The following is an 8,355-nucleotide window of genomic DNA, read 5'->3' on the forward strand; positions in this document are numbered from 1 at the left end:
TGTGAAATGCTGGCAATGTTTTGGAAAGTAAAACTTGTTATACACTTTTTTAGAGGTATTGGTCAGGTGAAGCAGTTTATCACGTTTAAATGTTTGCCACTTTTAAATAATAATAACTGGAAGCAGTGGAGATGTCCATACTGTAAATGCACTCCACACTAATACTAAGCTGCAGATACCTCATCATGACCTGTGGTTTTCAATAGCATTGCCAACCAATATTAGTTCTGAACAGTAGATTAAAATTGCAACGTTGTACAAAACAGTGTTTCAGTTGGTTTTATTTCTATAGCTTTGTTTTTAAATTGATTTGCGTAGTGTCTAGATAATACCAGAGCTTATTTACTGCAGTCCATATATGTACAGTAGATTTGTTTACAAACATAGGTTGAAGTGACCACATATTTGTTTGCTTTTTTAGTGTAATCTTATTTAGGACATTGAGTTGTGTTGACCTCACTTTGGTTTTAGAATTGTGAAGTTGTACTGAATGCTAATAAGACTCCCAGTCAAAGTGTATTGTAAATTAACAAATGCAAATGAAGTAGAGTCATTAGTTTTATTTGTCTTAATGGTTAATGTGTCTTTTGTATCAATTGAACCTACCAATAAAAATGTTATATTGTTCATTAGAACATAAATAAATTTATTGCCTGTGTATATATACAAATGTATTAGAAAATAACGTTTATAAAATAATTACATATTAAAGTGCAACGTTGGGAACATGTTAATATAAATAAAATAAATAATATACATATTAAAATAAATAAATCTAAAGATATATATTTTTAAATTGTTCATGCATCCTAAGAGATCAATCAAATTGGCTTTCACAAATGATTGTAATTAGTGTCTTGTGTATAAAGTCAATACAGCTCAATGAGTCTTTTAGGACATGAGAGACCACTGCACTTTTCATCCAGGATTACAATGACATTGCTGGATATTTAATTAAAAAAATGCAAAGTGACCGCAATAAAGATATTGAACTTTAGAGAGAGACAGAGAAAAAAAATGAAACAAGTTAACAGTTAACAAACAGTTAACAGAGATCTATTAAAATTTCAACTACAGCTACCAGGAATATAGTTCACAATGCAAAGAAAAACCCACAAGCAACTTCAGCTGAAATACATGTTTCTCTGGAAGAAAAAAAAGTGGCTCTGCTTGATCACACATTTTCTTTAAAGAATGCTACATATTGTACAAATTCCACAAGGGTATTTAAACATATAAGCACCAACTGTTTATTGAAAAAAATGACTTTTTTTTTTTTAACTGTTCGACAGACGCAATTAATTTAAATGCATTTTTTTTTTACCATGATAATTCAAAGTACTTTAAGAATAATTATTTATAATGACTTAATGGCACTGGGTGCTTTGAGCTCAAGCTCAAGCAGCAAGGTTGTAAATGAGGAACATACAAGTAAGTTAGTAACCACTTTCTTACCTCAGACTTGTGTGTCTAAATCCATCTTGTCAGTTAGAATAACGTTTTGTTTTGATTGACACTGTCAGGCAGGCGTTAGCCTGTAGCATTAAAGTGAGAGACTCTTTTTTTTTTTTTTAATACAATAATCACGGCAGAACGCGTTGCTATAAATATGCGTTAGATCATTACCCTTAGGGAGCTTTTGTTTTTGCCCACCTGAAGGAAAAAAAAGGTCATTTTATGCAGGTGTACGAATAAGTTAACCTCTCATTGCACTATGAGTTGAAGAGTAAGCCAGGCGAGCACTGTGAAACTAATAATGACTGATTAAAATGAAATATAAATACTTTGATCTCTTTGCCAATATTTAGCAGCAGTTATCAAGTAATGATGGCATTTGCTGTAACTTTAGAAATTCCACTATCGACAGCAAATACACTTTAGAGAGTTTGGTGCTGAGTCAACACTCGCTCACTTTCCAACATTCAAATTGTATCTGATTAACCCCAAAAGTCATGAGTTCAACTCTCCCAGTATGCTTTTCTTCATTTTTTTTGCATTCTCCATGTATTTATTTATGTATTAAATAATTATTTGGCTAGCACTGGAAAGTAATGTTGGGCGATCCATGTCACGATCGGGACTTTATCTCAATGTTACCTTAACAGTTTTTTTTTTTTGTTCTATTATTCTCAAAGCTCCTCCATCTTTCTTTTTGAGTGACGTAAAAACCCAAATGAAAAAACAAAACATTCTCAGCTATTCCTTTGATGGTTGTTGATTTACGCTCTTGTGAGCTAAGCTAAAATGGTGATGATGTTATGCAGAAAAAAAAAAAAAGAATCTTAATCAAATTCTATAGATTTATCGCCAGGCGTATTCTTAATGTTCTTTACTTTCCATGAAGCAGAACAATGCTGCCTGCTTGAGATGACAGATGGGTTGTCGCAATCAACAAGCAGCAAGCAGCACACTCAATTACTTCAAGATAATTTTTCAACTTAACATTATTACCAGATGTTTAATGATCAATTAGGAGCTTATTATGCCCTTCCCCAATTGCCACTCCTAGCATTTATTGTGAAATGTATTATGTCCAAGTAGCATAGGTGGAGTGTCACTGCAAGTCAACTCAAATCGTTACACAAGCCAACAGTATTCTTCACCACGCCCTCCTGCTGTGTGCATCCATGGAGACAAAAGCACACTTAAGTTCACCACAGATGTGAACGACAGATTATTACGGCAAGCGACTGAATGCCACTCGAGGATGATTGAGGCCACAGAAGGCAGCGGCTCGGGTACTCATATCAGGGTCAGCCACACCGTTTGCCAATGTGATATTATAAGCTATCGATGAAATGGAGAGTGCGACAACTGGTCCAAAATAATGTGAGATTCGGATGTGTCAAGAGTCGGGCAAACAACACATATAGGCCCAAAGCAATCTCAGGACACTCCGAGAATCCACTTGATTAAAATTGGATCTGTCCAGTTCAACATCCCTCAAACTGTGACGCTTTCCATCCTGACTCCTGACTGACGAGACGGTGTGACATTCGAGATAGTTTCTGCTTCCTTTTTGGCAGGCCTGCGCAGGTCGCGAGTCTGAGTGTGATGCTATCAATCGAAAAGAGTGGCGACTTACTTGCCATAAAGTTGAGGACACGTCAACAGGATGTAATACCATTTGATGTGTTTGTCTGCAAGTGTGGGTGTATTGTGGCCTCAGAATGTGAGTTTGTTTTCAAGGTCGTCATCCGTCTCTACCTCAAACAATGGGTCGCAGCTGCATTTCCTCGAGCGCCTCTCTGTCGCTCCTTGGGTGTCGTTTTTATTATTTTTAATTGGTGCCCATAATATGCAGCACAGATGATAAGAAGTCAAAGGAAAGTGATATAATCTGTTGCAGGGTCGAACGACGACCATCATAAAAAAAACGTTATTACCGGTCTGGTCTCACAGGCAATTTTTCAAGTATAATCTCTAAATTGTCATTACATCTGGGTGATTAATCAATGTTAATGATTCCTTTGAATGTAGTAGTCAGTATAATGTTTTCTTGGGGTGCATTTGCTAATTGTCGGCTAACTTGGAGGATTTCAGCTAACTAAGCGGTTGCCCTTTCGCATAGCCCTTTGGTAAATTTTGTGGTTAAACATGCACGTTTTATGAGTCACCAGATCTCAGGTCTCAGTTTTAGTAAATTATTTACATGAAATAGAGGCACCACTGCAAGTTCACTGTGCTCAAAATAGCTAAAAAATGTGTTAGGTTTTTTGTTCGATTCAACTCAAAGATAATCTGTCTGCTTTCATGCTATACTAAAGAAATTAAATAACATTTACTCATGAGAAGCTGAAATTCTGAGCACTTGGACAAGTTAAATAAACATTATAGCCAATCAAATAATTGATTATCAAAAATAATTAGTTCGCAATTTAGACTTACACCAAATATAATTTAAAATATTGGTTGTTAAAATGAAGGAAGAATCAGGAACTCCCAGTCCTTTTTTTAGTTTAAGAAATCAATTTTGTTTTTGTTTTTTTTCCTTTGTGTTAATCTTACAGAATGTTCAGTTTTTACATTTTTAAAATGTAGCATAACAAGATAGATGCATGAAAATGATAACGTTTGATATGTTTAACCCTAATGACCTAATGCAGGTCAAATTTACATGTTTAGACGATCTAGAACAAAAACAAAAACAAAAATAAACTTGGTCTGCTGGCCGGTTGTTGTTGATGTGTCAAATAGCATTGCATTGCATGATGTGACATTTTTTGATGATTAAACATTAAAGCGGGTCAGTGACGCACGAACATTGTTGGAAAGAAAGAAATACAACATGAGCATTGAAAAAAGGACCTTACTGCGATTTTTGTCTCCCGGGTTTTGATTTCAGAAACCATAGATGTTTGTTATTTTCATATTTACCACTTCTGCTTCTAATAGAGGGAAGTTCACGTTTTAGATCTATCTTCAGATGTGCAACTGAGATGCCTACTTTGTAATTTTAATCAGTACAATTTTCATAGATTTGAAAATGGTTTGTAATAGTCACATTTTGTGACTATTAGAGTGGGTCCGGGACTTCCGGCGTAAAGGGAAGCATGAGGCGCTTGAAGGGGAGGAGGTGTAAGCAGAGAGAGGCAGGAAGGGAATGATGGAAGCAGATAGAGATGTGGTAGTGTGGTGGGGGGGCCAAACCCAAAATAGCAAGCTCACATGTTTGTAGCGTGCGCAATGAGACGGGCAGACGGGACTCTCTTGCCGAATAGCCGGTTGCCTAATCTAATCGTTTCTCGTTAACATAATTGTACTCAAATCAAATCCAAAAGAAGGAAAAAAAAAAACTAAAAATAACAACACAGCTATTATATAACGAAAACTCGAAATGGTAATTAAATCTGTAAAAATTTCTTGTCCAAGGAAAAGGAAATCCACAGTTTGAACTTTAAATTGGAAATACTGAGAGAAATAAATTTGTAAAGAGGACTTGACAATGACTGATAAGGATTTTTTTTTAAGAAAAGTAATGAAAAGCCTAACTTAGTTTTTGGTCCCTTAACGTTTACAAACGTAAGTTAGAGGCAAAATGATATGCTTTACAATGCTTTGTCCTGCAGTGTATATAATTTTATAAGTTTATAATATGCAGTACAGTCAAGAAATTGGACAATTTTGTGCGGGACATCATTTATATGTTTAAATGCCTATATCAATAATGTCTAACAAGAACTAAAATGTGCAGACTTTTTTAAAAGTTCATACCAATTGACTATATCAGGCGTACCATTATTATGTGGCCTACTTGTAATTAGATTACAGCAGATCATCAGATATTTCGCATTATATGCAAAATCACTGATTGGTCATAATTAGTCATAATAATTGGTCATAAGTCATAATTAGGGGCTGATTGATATCGATTTTTTTTTTGGGGGGGGGGGGGGCGATACAAATGCTGAGTTTTGGCAGAAAAAAAATACTGATCTTCCATTAATCAGCCGATTACTTAAAACATTTCTGACAAATTTTGACAACATGTCTTTCCTCACCATGCATTTCATATTAAATGTCAATCATATGTGGAGCCAGCCTTGAGGCAGCAGGGGTCAACTGTCAACATATTGTTTCACAGAATGCATGGCGCAATTAATGAAGTTATAAGGGCATTAATTCTTGTTATATGTATTTATTTCACTACTGTTTGAATGGCTGTCATATTTAAGTCATCTATGAATAATTTATGTTAGTTTTTTTTTTTTTTTTTAAAACAAACTGTAACTTTAGGTTGCACAGTTGTGACATCCAGGTCAATTCTTTGCACAACGTCTGTACAGGGGTCGACTGTACAGTCAAAAAAAAAACAAGCCGTTGACTGTACAGTCAAAAAAAACAAGCCGTCTAATCATGTTGAATAGTTTAGTCCATCTTCTGATTGTGTCTGTGATCGGTGATCGTCATTTAAAAATATCGTGATCAGTGATCAGCTCCAAAATCCTGATTGTGTAAAAATCTACATGGTATGCATTGCTGTTGACAACTTTTTGATCTTATGCTGCCCAGCTGCAGCTGCCCATCGGAGCCAGCGTGTCGCCGGGCATGCCGAAACACAAGCATCCTACACATGCGCTCCTTTCAGTTAATTCCCATCATTCCAGAGCCTGTGTCCCGACATGCTCACTGGATTATTGCCTCTCTTCCTCGCTCTTCAGCTTCGCCTTGCTGGTTTACCCTCTTCCACTCAATGTTGTGCTTTCGCTGCTTAACATGACATCTCTGTGCATGATCTGCTTCCCATCACGGCCTTCTCTGCAGTTCCAAAGCATGCAGGGAGGCAAGAAGTCACACATGGGGCAGCAACAGCGGCGGCGGCGGCGGCAGCGCACGCGCTTTGACTGGCTCTGTAACCTGTCTGTTTGTGTCTGTCTCTTGCTCATATGCACTTTGGTGTTTTTAAGGTGACAGACTCACAGGCAGCCAATGGAATATGTGGTAAGGCACACACAATCATAAACACAAAGGGGCACTGTGGCAAAAAGGGTTGGCATGACATGCCGTTGGCAAATATCTAACAGAAATGTCACCTGAACACGAACCAGTACGGGCCACGGGGAAAGTTCAAGGATATGCATGACGTGGAAGATTGTCATGAAGATTTAATGGCAATTTTACAAAGTCTGAATATTACAAAATAAAAATTATGCTTGAGAAATAAACCCTCTTAGCAACATCATCTACTACGCTCCTAGTTTTTCTTACACTTTGATTACAATGTAAACTTTTTGACTGCTTGGAAAGGAAAGACTACTTACTATACAAGGAGGTTGTTTTTTGCACAAATCCGAACGAAAGTTCAAATTTTTAATAACTCAAAACTAATATCCCCAGTATACTCAAAACCTTTTAGGAGTAGAGTGAATTCTCACACTGGTATCGTACTGAAAAAAGGGGTAATGAACATCTATGCTCATTAGAAAAGAATGAACATTTTCTAAGAATAATGTTGGAATATTACAAGGAATTCTTAACATTTTTAAAAAGAATAAATGTGATTTTATAATTAAGTATGAGACAAAAAAGCATAATTCTTGTTTTGGGACCAGTTACCAGTCTCACTTTGTTGTGTATTGGGTTTTCATGTAGGATTGCAATTTTTACAGAAAATGTTTATGTAAATTTATGATTATAGTGCCTTGTCAAATAATTGTTCTCACTTATCTTACTTTAATCTTGTTACATTCTGTTTTATTTCTTATTAAATTAGTTTTTTTTTTGTTTTTCATAATGTAATTTTTTTTCCAACTAGGCCCCAAGACTCCTTTGTTACACCTCTGACGTGTATAGTCGTCAAAGTAGTTAGCGTTGTAAGGGTTTAAGTGAACCCTACTGCACTTAATCACTTTCAAATATGATAAATGAATCTAATAAAAGGGCTGCATGATGAAAGCCGAAGAATCTAATTAGCCTCGTAGATAGTGCCAATGTCACCACGATTTAAACAGGAATCTGATGATTTAAAAGTGGTTATCATTCATTTTGATCGCTAACTTTTTGGTATTTAATTTCACTGAAAGTCTGAAATAAAAAAAGTGTGGCCGTGCCTGACCTTTTACTTTATGAAGTACATTTAAAATGAACTGAAAAGGCTTTCCCAGGAGATGAAAAATGGGCATCTACATCCATAAACACTGTCCTACACTTTGTTTTACGATATGTCATTGTTGGCTTTTGTCAACCCTTAGCCACAGTGTGTCACGTGTTTGACAATTAACAGGTATGGTGGGAGTTTGCACGTGGAAGTTTCCCAATCACTAAATGGGCCACCAATCACATCACTGAGTGCCTGTAAGGCGATTTAATGAGGTGTCAGAAAAATTCCAGGACAGGTGACACAGGACAAATGTATAATTTGAAAATGAGGACAAAACTCATATAAAGCCAGGTCAGGTGAGTTGGCAGATTGCTTTGACATTAGCACTGCTAGGAAGTGACAGATGCTCAGGGCAGTGTGAGCAGGCGCATTGCGGGAGTGAAGTAGCCACAACTTGGCATGGGCTGGTATCTTGGTCTGAAATTATGATAACATTGAAAAAAAAATATATTTTGGTTTCACAGTATTGTAATTTCAATTTCAAAATGATTAAAATGGTTAGACTCTGCATCACTTATTTTTGTATGTTTTACTCTTCAAAAGTCGATGTTAAAATTTAAAATTAAATTTACCCACAAAAGTCAGTAAAAGATTCAGAGTAAATCCTAATGAAAATGTTACTTTGTTGTTTAGATGGGCACTGAATCTAGAAAGTTAGAGTCTACAACACAATATTCTAATACATTTCCTTTAAACATAATTTTTTTGAAGTAAATTAGTATACATGAAAAAATACAAATTTAAATAAAATAGTT

The sequence above is a fragment of the Hippichthys cyanospilos genome, chromosome 3 (genome assembly GCF_059441005.1).
Source record: "Hippichthys cyanospilos isolate Australia breed blue-spotted pipefish chromosome 3, RoL_Hcya_1.0, whole genome shotgun sequence".
Lineage (NCBI taxonomy): Eukaryota > Metazoa > Chordata > Actinopteri > Syngnathiformes > Syngnathidae > Hippichthys > Hippichthys cyanospilos.